Below are 12,339 nucleotides of genomic sequence, written 5' to 3'. Positions count from 1 at the left end.
GCATAACTCAAGACCTGTAGATTAGTTAGCGCTAAGTTCTGGATCGGACCTGGACCGCGCGTCGAAAGTCCAATAGCGATAATCTTAGGTTGTTGCGGTCACCATATTGGACTTGGCCATCACCTCAAAAATCAAGTCCAGATGATGTTCTGGGTCGATTTGATTGAGTCCGGAGTGAAGAGTGTGAGAACGGTTGAAAATTTAATAAGATTTTATAAAATCTGAATCGTGTCGCTTACGCGACGATTTTAAGCAATCTGACTGTTGGATTCTGACCCAATTTCACCCTCTGATCAGGGAATGTGACCCAAGCATGTCCTTGTACTTGTGGACTTGATCAAGATTCAGTGACCGTTGAATTGAGTGTGGTCCGCCGCGGCTGATCTGAAGAGCCGGTCAGTACGAAAACTCAGCTTGACCTAGATCCATGGTTAGTGAGCTTAAGTCCGACCTTTCGTGGTAATAGGCCCACCGGAAGTGCTTCGTTAGATCATGAGAGGCTGGTTTTGGTTATACCCTAAGTATACCTTGGCCCTGGGGTTATTTTCATCAATATTAGGCCTATTTATAGACCTTAAAACCCTAGCTCTCTTTTTCATACGAATTTCCTAACCCTACCTAAGAAAGAGAAAGGAAAAGAGAGAGAAAGTGAGAGAGAAGTTGGTGAATCATCTTAGATTCTTTCCTATTCTTCTTCATCCTTAAACCTTCACTTTGAATCGTTTTTCCGACGATTCTGAGTTCATCTTTGGGTAAGTTAACCTAACCCTAATCTGTGTTAGAGCTTAGAATAGTCTTGGTGTTGTTGTATCTCATTTCTATTCTTGTCTTAGGTTATCTTGTCGCCGTTGACGAAGACATATCGTCTGAAATCAGTTCGGTGTTCTTTTCTGGCTTAAGGTGCGGACTTTAAGTGTATAGGTTATGGTTTTCAAGGCTTTCAATGCCAGTTAATGGTTTATTCTTACTATGGATGAGATTTCACATGCTAAATGTTATGTTTATGTTGCGTTCCTGATATGCATGTGTTATATTGAAATTTGTGTATTCTGTGTATGTATAAAGTACCGTATGCGTATAAAATATGAACATGTGTTTGCCATGATTATTTGTCATGTATGTATGCTAGATGTATGTGTGACAACTCCTTGGTAAAAGGAATTGTCCAAATGTGTGCATTTCAACATACGTCATGTATGTCGTACTATGTATTCTAAGTGTTTGTAAAAATGTCTGAATGATCTAAAGTGTGATATATCAACCTAGTATGGGCGTCGAGAAGCGATTCTCAACTCTCCCACTAGTGTGTATGATTTCCTTCATGTAAGTTACATCCCTTGTTGTTTAAATTCAAGTATTACTTATGCTTACATTCATGTTAAGTTGATATTCTTCAGATGTTTACATACCACATGATTTGAGTTGTTGCTTCATTACTGTTCTACATTCAATACGAATCTCTGTTGTAATGTAAAGTGTGTAGGACTATGCATTAGTCCAGAAAATCGGTAATCGGCCTTAAGATCGTGGCTGAGGTTGCTTTCGCCACGTAGGACGTATTAAACGAACCCGAGTCGTATCAGAGTTGTCGGCAGTGATTTGGCCACGCGGAGTGTTTGCGCACTCTATGTCGTTCAACCCAACGTGTGCTCGTGCTAGTCGAGTCCGTCAAGTAACCCGATTGTCCGATGTATGTTCACCATGTATGGACGCTACTGTTTGAATCTAGGGTACCCAACTTACTGATGAAATCCTATTAACCATGGTACCTTGATCCGCTAAGACTCATGAGCCGGACATAGTGGTATGGGACATCGTGGTCGAGCTGTCGGCCTACGCTGGGGTGACGAGCCTCCCCGTAGTGACCAGTGAGCAACCAAACTCGTGAGTCGATTATGGTGGTATGGGACACTATATTCGCGCTGTCGGCCTACATTAATTGGTGACGAGCCCTTTGTAGTGACCTCGAGCATACCTGGATACCGCATCGAGGTGATGAGCCTTAGTGTAGTAACAAAGGTATGATAGGCGTGCATTGATTGGTGACGAGCACTTTGCAACGACCTCAAACCATATGATCGTATGAGATATCTAGGACTGACGACCCTAGTATGGATCACTGTTTGGATGGTGATATGATGAAGGTATCTTAGCTTCCCAATCCTACTGTATGAAAAGGACTAATAACAACTTGGTAATCATACCCATGCACCGCATTTGCATGTGCTTTGTAGATGTCGCGCACTTTGAGGCGATGTCATGTGTAACGTAAGATGAAGACGCTGAGGGTGTATGCGCGAGAGCACGCATCATTCTGCATACATCCTTGCATTAACAAGAGTACTTAGGACATGTTTAATTATTCTGCTTTATCATTACTACTTCATTGAACTGATAACATGTTAACCTGTGCTTTATTGTTCCACTGAGTTGATCACTCACTCCCATGTTCTGGAGCGGTGTTAAACACCCACCAGACTCTGTCTTAACTGCTGATGTTGCAGATGTTGAGGCGACCTTTGAGGCAGAGCGGGAGATGGATGATGATGAGGCTGCTTTCTCTTTTATGCAGTTTTCAGACGGGTTCTAGTGAGCCTCGTTTTGATACGAGGGATGCTGGGATTTCTTTTGAGAAATTAAATGATGTAATCTAATACTTGTAATTTTGATAGTAACACTTGTTAGAACGACTTGGTATGTATATGTACTTCAGGGATTTACACTTGTACACATATATTTCTATAAGTCTTCCGCTTGCTTTCTTCACTTATCCCTGAATTATATTTGCTATTTGGCTTAATTTATTCCATGTTTTATGCACTAATACAGACAACATATATCCATCATTAAATATGTTGCATAAGTGATGTTTTGGAACTCGGGAGCTGAGTTATGCTCAACCCCCGAATTTCAGGGCGTTACAAGTTGGTATCAGAGCATGATTTGGATTAAACCGAACCTGGGTTATGGTCACACATCGTACGTTGTTGCCACTTTAGTGTATTTGGGTGCGAGTTTATTGTAGCTTGTGTGTTTGTGTTCCGTCGCTTCTATCGGCGAAAGTTTACTGAAAACGATCGCCGAGACCGAGTCTATGCTCTCTCCTGATCACACACAGCGACCCGAAACCCTTCCTAGACCATCTACTAATGAGTTTAGATGGTTTATCCTTTCTTTTCAACCCTTAAATCTTCAAGAAATCTCTTTTTGAATCAGATTTCTGCCCGAATGGCCCGATAGGCGTCAAATTAAGCAAAGGGGCCGATCGGGGCATTTCCAGTGGGGCCCAGGGGGGACCCACATCATTTTGAGCATGGGGGACCAGGAGGACCTCACCCAAACGGCGAGGCATCGCCGGATGGTCCAGAGACCGGCAATGCCATCGCCGGCTCTGCGAGGCCTCGCCGATCAGCGGGCTAGGCCGAGCGGGCCGGCGCGAGCCGACGTTTGTATGGCCTAGTGTGGCCCACCCTTCCATGGTTCGGTGATTAAAACTCCTTCTAAACCCTACCTTCATAACTCACCCTCCCTAGCTCTCTTTTCTTTCAAGTTCTACGCCAAACTCTTTCAAATTCCTTCCAAATCTTCTTCTTCTTCCATTTTCGTGCAAACCCTATCCACCCATCTCAAAACCTCACCTCCCTTTGCTGTTTACCTCTCCTTTTCTTCTCATTTGAGCTCTCACATCCTCCTTTGGGACCTCTAGTGTGTGGGAGCTTCCCCTTTTCTTCCTATTTCTCTCTTTCTCTCATTTCTCATGGCCCTCTTTGAGTTTATCACAGCCATCTTTTCTATTTCTACCCTTATTTCTTTGATGGGGAAGAAGAGAGCGCTCATGGATGAAGCCGGGCCTAGCTGCCCAACCCGTGCACGGAGGCCGAGAGGTGCCGCCGCGAGCACGTCCGCCACTCGTGAATTCTAAACCAAGCGGGACCTTGATCCTCGAGCTCCCATTGGTAGAACCTTATTGGCGGAGCTATCGCATGGAGTCTATGAAGGCCGTAGAGTCCTTTTTGAGGCTCATGTTGATCCGCGGTTGTTTGGCGAGTTTCTTTTGTTGGAGCGCCTGGAAGCGGCTGGTTGGTGTCGAGCTTTTTATGTCAATATTCGTGATCCTTCGCTGGAGCCTCTGTAGTTCAAGATTCCTTGTGGTGGCGGTCGGGAGGCTATAGTCAATGTCGCTTTAATATCCCGACTCCTGAATGTGCCACTTGGTGAGGTGCATGTTAGCGAGAAGAATTTGAACAGTATGCGCGAGAGAGATCATCGCACCCGATCCTTGTGTGGTCGTCTAGTCGAATGGCAGCCTAATAGGAGTCTTCTGGCTACCAACATGACGGACGACTTCCATTTGCTTCACCACATGTGTACGTTCAATGTATACCCAAGGTGGAGCAATTGCAGCGAATGTACGTGCCTGATGGTAGATTTTCTGTATCAGGTGGGGCAAGAAGCAAAGTTTTGTGTGCCGACGTACATCCTGCATCAAATTATTCTCATCGCTCGTTCGACTAGGAGGACCGAATCGCTTCCCTTTGGCCGCCTCATTTGTAAGCTTACTCATGAGTTTGGCTATAGGCTTAGAGCAGAGAAGCCGGTTCCTGTTCGTCATATTAGCCTGACGACCCTTAAGCAGATGGAGATTGGTTCTGGTCAACAAGCTTCAGAGAGTAAGGATGAGTCAGACAGCGATGATGAAGAGAGTTATGCTGAAGGTGGTGCTGAGATAGAGGAAGAAACAGAGCAGGACGAGGAAGAGGTTGAGGCACAGGATTCGAGTGAGAGCTCTCCTCCTGTGGCACCAGAGCAGAGCGCAGACCAGATTACCAGAGATGCCCGTATTGCTCGACTTGAGGAAGGGCAGGCTGTTCTATGCCAGGATATTGTGGATTTTCGAGCCCTTGTGAAGCATAAGTTTAAGAAGGTGACTTGAACTCTAAAGTCTATCCTGTGTTGCTTGTGGGATAAGGATGCCCTGCCTCCATCTCCTGATTTCGACGAGTAGTTGTCATTGTAGTCGTCCTTTGCTTTATTTGTTGTTTCTTTCTGTGTGTAGCCATTGTTGGCTTTGTAGTTGGAGTTGTTTTGTAGTTGTTTGTTGTTGTTGAAGTGTTAGATGTTGTAGTTCACATGCTTTCCTAGTCGTGATTCATGTAATGCTGCACTACTTGTATTACGATAATTTTGTTTAATGGAATGCATGCTGTTTATCTTTGAAGTTGTGCTATGAATGCTGTGTGGATGGATTATGTGGACGTAGAATCTGACAGGTTGCATCCTCTGTTGAATGTAGGGATGCCTCCTAAGGGTTCGAAGTCTTCGGCCCGTCTCTCCTTGGTTAAGTCGCTTGCTGGGGTTCCTCCCTTGAGCGATAGCCAGACGGATCCACAAGCGGGCCCGTCTCATGCCGGTGTTGGGCCGACACCTATGGCTCCTCCAGTCACGCCTTCGGTTCCTGAGCCGAGTCGTGCATCTTCGTCTGCTCCGCCTACTGATAGGTTTGAGCAGATGATGTTGTTGATGCAGTAGCAACAGATTAAGCAGCAGCAACAGCAGCAGCAGTAGGAGTTCCTCTCTTCCATGGCTGGCATCTTTGCTCAGTCAGTGGGGGGACTCCACCTACTTCACCTATGCCTCCATCTGGGAGCGCCAGTGCAAGAGGCACTTTTGAGCGATTTCAGTGCTTACGACCTCCTACATTTGCGGGTTCTCATAAACCCGAGGAGGCCGAGTATTGGATCGATCGCATCTCTAAGATGCTGAGACCGCTGCATTGTTCAGAGGTTGTGTAGGTTGAGTTTGCCTCCTTCATGTTTGAGAAGGAGGCCAGTCTGTGGTGGGATAGTGTTCTTCGCACTATCGAGAAAGGATTTGTGTGGTCGTGGCAGGCGTTTGAGGCACGCTTCCATGAGAAGTATTTCCCGGTTACATACCGACATGAGAAGGAGAGTGAGTTCCTTCGCCTCCGCCAGGGAGGGCTGTCGGTGACGGAGTATGAGAACCGGTTCACTGAGCTAGGTTGGTATGTGCCTTTGATTTTGGGCGACCAGCCGATGAGGATGTGGCATTTTTCTGAGGGATTGAGGCCTGAGATCCGATCAAAGATTTGCTGTGCTAGCATTTCTTCCTATGCGGAGTTGGTGAGCATGTCCTTGAGAGCAGAGCAGGACAGGGATAGGTCATCCCGCATGCGAGCACCGATGGTTCCTAGGCCGTGACTGGATTTTCAGGGTGCACATTTTCTCTGCAAGAGGCCGCAAGCAGATTCTCCTCCTAGGCGTTCAGCGCCGCCTGCTCAGCAGATGAGAGCTGATCTTCGCTGTTCGTATTATGGGAAGATGGGCCATTTGGACCGTTTTTACTTTTCACATATGCGGGCCAGTGGTTTTACTCCACCGCAGAGGATTAGCCGTCTGATGCCTCAGGTTATTTCTCCTCCACCTCTTCGTTCAGTGCCAGCTCATCCATCCTTCAGACCTGCAGTACCTAGCTTCAGGCCACCTCAGCGGCCCATGGTTCCTTCACCGAATCGTCAGCAGCAGGCTCGAGTTCATGCGCTCTCAGCTGAAGCGCCTATGTCTGACTTGGTGCCAAGATCCTTCGAGGTGACAGCGAAGGTATTCCCATTTCTATGTTGGTGGATATAGGGTCCACTACTTCTCTTATATCTTATGCGGCAGTTAGGCGTTTGGGTTTAAGAACTGTTCCTATGCAAGGAGTGACGCTTACTACCGCTACGGGGATTTCCTGTGCTATGAGCAAGCATTGTATGGATTGTTTGGTCGATCTAGGAAGTGGATCGATCTGTGTTGATTTCTTTGTCGCACCTCTTTATCATTACGATGTTATTATGGGTATGGATTGGCTCACGAGGATGCGAGCTGAGATTGATTGTGAAGCAAGGTCGGTGACCATCCATGGACCTGAGGGCGAGACAGTTACTTTCCCAGTTCAGGTCAGTTACCCTTTTCGTATTGATTATTATACTTCTCTGTTGGAGAGTATGGCTGAATCGGCGTTAGTTAGCACGCCGGTAGTTCGGGAGTTTGAAAATGTGTTTGAGTCGATTCTTGGATTACCTCCTCAGTGTGAGATTGATTTTACTATCGACCTCATGCCTGGTGCGGCGCCCATTTCATTACCCACCTATCGTATGCCTCCGAGTGAAATGGAGGAGTTGAGGAAGCAGATAGATGGTTTGCTGAATTTGGGTTTTATTCGGCCTAGTGTGTCTCCTTGGGGAGCACCTGTTTTGTTTGTGAAGAAGAAGGATGGTTCCTTGCGATTGTGTATTGATTATCGCAGGTTGAATTTGGTAACTGTGAAGAATAAGTACCATTTGCCCAGGATTGATGATCTGTTTGATCAGTTGAAGGGGGCACGGTACTTTTCGAAGGTTGATCTGCAGTCAGGGTATCATCAGTTGCGCGTCAAGGATGGGGACGTGCAGAAGACCGCTTTCAGGACTAGCTTCGGTCATTATGAGTTCCTTGTGATGTCGTTCGGTCTTACGAACACACCGGCCGTGTCATGGATCTGATGAACAGGGTGTTTCAGCCATTCTTGTTCCGATTCGTCATTGTCTTTATCGATGACATTTTGATTTATTCGGCGAGCCGAGAAGAGCACGAGGAGCACTTAAGAGCGGTTTTGGATACTCTCAGGAAGAATCAGCTTTTCGCGCAGTTCAAAAAGTGTGATTTCTGGAAAGAGGAAGTCAAGTTCCTGGGACATGTGGTGTCCAAGGAAGGGATAGTTGTCGATCTTGCCAAGGTAGCTGCAGTGCAGGACTGGAAGCTACTGAGGTAAGGAGCTTTCTGGGTCTTGCAGGCTATTATCGACGCTTCATTCAAGACTTCTCAAAGATTGCCAGACCGTTGTCGCAGTTGACACGGAAGGATTTGAAGTTTGCTTGGAATGAGAAGGCAGAGTTAGCTTTTCAGGAGCTGAAGGACAAGTTGACGTCCCCCCCTGTGCTAGTATTGCCAGAGCAAGGGGTTAAGTATATTATATATACTTACGCCTCTCGTGTTGGCCTGGGTTGTGTCCTTATGCAGAAGGACATGGTGATTGCTTATGCTTCGCATCAGTTGAGGAAATACGAAGAGAATTACCCTACGCACGACCTGGAGTTAGTAGCTATCATTTTCGCATTAAAGCTCTGGAGACATTACCTCTATGGTGAGGAGTTCGAGCTCTTTTGCGACCACAAGAGCCTTAAGTATATTTTCACGCAGCGTGACTTGAATATGAGGCAACGCCGATGGATGGAAACATTGAAGGACTTTAAGTTTGATGTTTCTTACCATCCGGGCAAGGCGAACCTTGTGGCAGATGCGTTGAGTCGCAAGAAGGCTATTGAGTTTGCGACTCCGCTGATGACAGCAGAGTGGGATATGTTGGAGTTCATGCGAGATTTTGAGTAGAAGCTTACGGTGGTTGAGCCGTATGAGGTTATCGCACACATTCGTGTACAGCCCCTTATCGATGAGAAGATCGTTGCAGCTCAAGCAGAGGATGAGCTTTTGGTGAAGATGAGAAAGCGGGTTGGTACGGATGAAAACTCCGACTGGAGTATTAGTTCTGATGGGGGCCTACGATTTCGTGGCCGGTTATGTGTTCCTGACATCCCTGACTTGAGACAGGAGGTTCTCGAGTTAGCCCATAGTTCTAAGCTTGCGATGCATCCAGGTAGCACGAAGATGTATCAAGATATGAGGAGATCTTATTGGTGGGACAATATGAAGGTCCATATTGCTGAGTTTGTTTCTCATTGTCTCACGTGCCAGCAGGTTAAGGCAGAGCATCGCCGACCTCCTGGGTTGCTGCAGCCCATGCCGATAGCAGAATGGAAGTGGGACTTCATCTCTATGGATTTTATTTCTGGGTTACCGAGAACGAGAAAGGGATATGACTCTATTTGGGTGATCGTCAACCGATTGACGAAGTCGGCGCATTTCTTACCGATCAGAGTCACAAACTCTGCAGACGAGTTGGCTGGGCTGTATATTAAGGAGATAGTATGTCTGCTTGGAGTTCCCCTGGAGATTGTGTCTGATAGAGACACGCATTTCACATCTATCTTCTGGACTCGTATTCAGGAAGCGATGGGTGTGAAACTGAAGTTCAGCACCGCGTTTCATCTACAAACAGATGGGCAGACGGAACGCGTGAATCAGGTCCTGGAAGACATGTTGCGAGCTTGTGTTTTGGATTTCAAGGACAGTTGGGATGATTGTCTTCAGTATGTAGAGTTCGCGTATAATAACAGTTTCCAGGCGAGTATCAGCATGGCTCCCTATGAGGTGTTGTATGGTCGCCCGTGCAGAGCACCGCATTGCTGGGCAGAAGTTGGCGAGCGTAGTTTGCTTGGCCCGGAATTGGTGCAGGTGACTTCAGAGAAAGTTGACATCATTCGACGTCGACTTCTGACAGCCCAGAGTAGGCAGAAGAGTTATGCTGATACGAGGCGTCGACCGCTTGAGTTTGAGGTTGGAGACCATGTATTTCTGAAGGTCTCTCCTATGAAGGGAGTTCTGCGGTTCGGTAAGAAGGGGAAGCTGATGCCGAGATTTATTGGTCCATTTCAAGTTCTAAATCGAGTGGGAGCGGTAGCATACCGCCTTGCTTTGCCCACACCTCTTGCGGGCGTGCATAACGTATTTCATGTTTCTATGCTGAAGAAGTACGTTCCTGATCCTTCGTATATTATCAGTTGGGAGCAGGTGCAGTTGAGTGAGGATACCACTTATGTACTGCGACCGACGCGTATTCTCGACAGGAAGGAGCAGGTATTGCGTAGCAAGGTTATCCCTCTTGTGAAGGTGCTATGGACGCATCATAGTGAAGAAGAGGCTACTTGGGAATCTGAAGCTGAGGTCAGGAAGAGCTACCCTTAGATCCTTGAGGAATATGAGAAGGTATGAATTTCGAGGACGAAATTTTCTTTAAGGGGGGTAGATTGTAATGACCCTGAAAATTTTATGTTAATCTTTCCTTAGTAGTTTTTTTTTGGGTAATTAGCGCTATACTCGATTGCTTCTGAAATTTGCATCAATCACTTTAAATTGTATCTGCATGACTCAAGACCTGTAGATTAGTTAGCGCTAAGTTACTCTGAAATCTGGGATCCATCGCTAAATCCAGTTGTTCTTGGGATTTTTTCAAAGTTCTGGATCGGACCTGGAACGCGCGTCGAAAGTCCGATAGCGATGATCTTAGGTTGATACGGTCACCATGTTGGACTCGGCCATCACCTCAAAAATCAAGTCCAGATGATGTTCTGGGTCGATTTGATTAAGTCCGGAGTGAAGAGTGTGAGAACGGTTGAAAATTTAATAAGATTTTAAGAAATCTGAGTCGTGTCGTTTGCGCGACGATTTTAAGCAATCTGACCGTTGGATTATGACCCAATTTCACCCTCTGATCAGGGAAGGTGGCCCAAGCATGTCCTTGTGCTTGTGGACCTGATCCAGATTCAGTGACCGTTGAATTGAGTGTGGTCCGCCACGGCTGATCTGAAGAGCCGGTCGGTACGAAAACTCAGCTTGACCTAGATCCATGGTCAGTGAGCTTAAATCCGACCTTTCATGGTAATAGGCCCACCGGAAGTGCTTTGTTGGATCGTGAGAGGCTTCGTTGAATTAATTTCCTAACCCTACCTAAGAAAGAGAAAGGAAAAGAGAGAGAAAGTGAGAGAGAAGTTGGTGAATCATCTTAGATTCTTTCCTGTTCTTCTTCATCCTTAAACCTTCACTTTGAATCATTTTTCCGGCGATTCTGAATTCATCTTTGGGTAAGTTAACATAACCCTAATCTGTGTTAGAGCTTAGAATAGTCTTGGTGTTGTTGTATCTTATTTCTATTCTTGTCTTAGGTTATCTTGTCGCCGTTGACGAAGACATATCGTCTGAAATCAGTTCGGTGTTCTTTTCTGGCTTAAGGTGCGGACTTTAAGTGTATAGGTTATGGTTTTCAAGGCTTTCAATGCCAGTTAATGGTTTATTCTTGCTATGGATGAGATTTCACATGCTAAATGTTATGTTTATGTTGCGTTCCTGATATGCATGTGTTATATTGAGATTTGTGTATTCTATATAAATGTATAAAGTACCGTATGCGTATAAAATATGAACATGTGTTTGCCATGATTATTTGTCATGTATGTATGCTAGATGTATGTGTGATAACTCCTTGGTAAAAGGAATTGTCCAAATGTGTGTATTTCAACATACGTCATGTATGTAGTACTATGTATTCTAAGTGTTTGTAGAAATGTCTGAATGATCTAAAGTGTGATATATCAACCTAGTATGGGCGTCGAGAAGCGATTCTCAACTCTCCCACTAGTGTGTATGATTTCCTTCATGTAAGTTACAGCCCTTGTTGTTTAAATTCAAGTATTACTTATGCTTACATTCATGTTAAGTTGATATTCTTCAGATGCTTACATACCACATGATTTGAGTTGTTGCTTCATTACTGTTCTACATTCAATAAGAATCTCTGTTGTAGTGTAAAGTGTGTGGGACTATGCATTAGTCCAGGAAATCGGTAATCGGCCTTAAGATCATGGCTGAGGTTGCTTTCGCCACGTAGGACGTATTAGATGAACTCGAGTCGTATTAAAGTTGTCGGCAGTGGTTTGGTCACGCGAAGTGTTTGCGCACTCTATGTTGTTCAACCCAATGTGCGCTCGTGCTAGTCGAGTTCGTCAAGTAACCCGATTGTCTGACGTATGTTCACCATGTATGGACGCTACTGTTTGAATCTAGGGTACCCAACTTACCGATGAAATCCTATTAACCATAGTACTTTGATCTGCTAAGACTCATGAGCCGGACATGATGGTATGAGACACCGTGGTCGAGCTGTCGGCCTACGCTAGGGTGACGAGCCTCCCCGTAGTGACCAGTGAGCAACCAAACTCATGAGTCGATTATGGTGGTATGGGACACTATATTCGCGCTATCGACCTACATTGATTGGTGACGAGCCCTTTGTAGTGACCTCGAGCATACCTGGATACCGCATGGAGGTGTGGAGCCTTAGTGTAGTAACGAAGGTATGATAGGTGTGCATTGATTGGTGACGAGCACTTTGCAACGACCTCAAACCATATGATCATATGAGATGTCTAGGACTGACGACCCTAGTATGGATCACTGTTTGGATGGTGATATGAGGAAGGTATCTTAGCTTCCTAATCCTGCTATATGAAAAGGACTAATAACAACTTGGTAATCATATTCATGCACTGCATTTGCATGTGCTTTGTAGACGTGGCGCACTTTGAGGCGATGTCATGCATAACGTAAGATGAAGACGCTGAGGGTGTAT

The sequence above is a fragment of the Magnolia sinica genome, chromosome 12 (genome assembly GCF_029962835.1).
Source record: "Magnolia sinica isolate HGM2019 chromosome 12, MsV1, whole genome shotgun sequence".
NCBI classification, from domain to species: domain Eukaryota; kingdom Viridiplantae; phylum Streptophyta; class Magnoliopsida; order Magnoliales; family Magnoliaceae; genus Magnolia; species Magnolia sinica.
Note: the sequence above shows the minus strand (reverse complement) of the source record.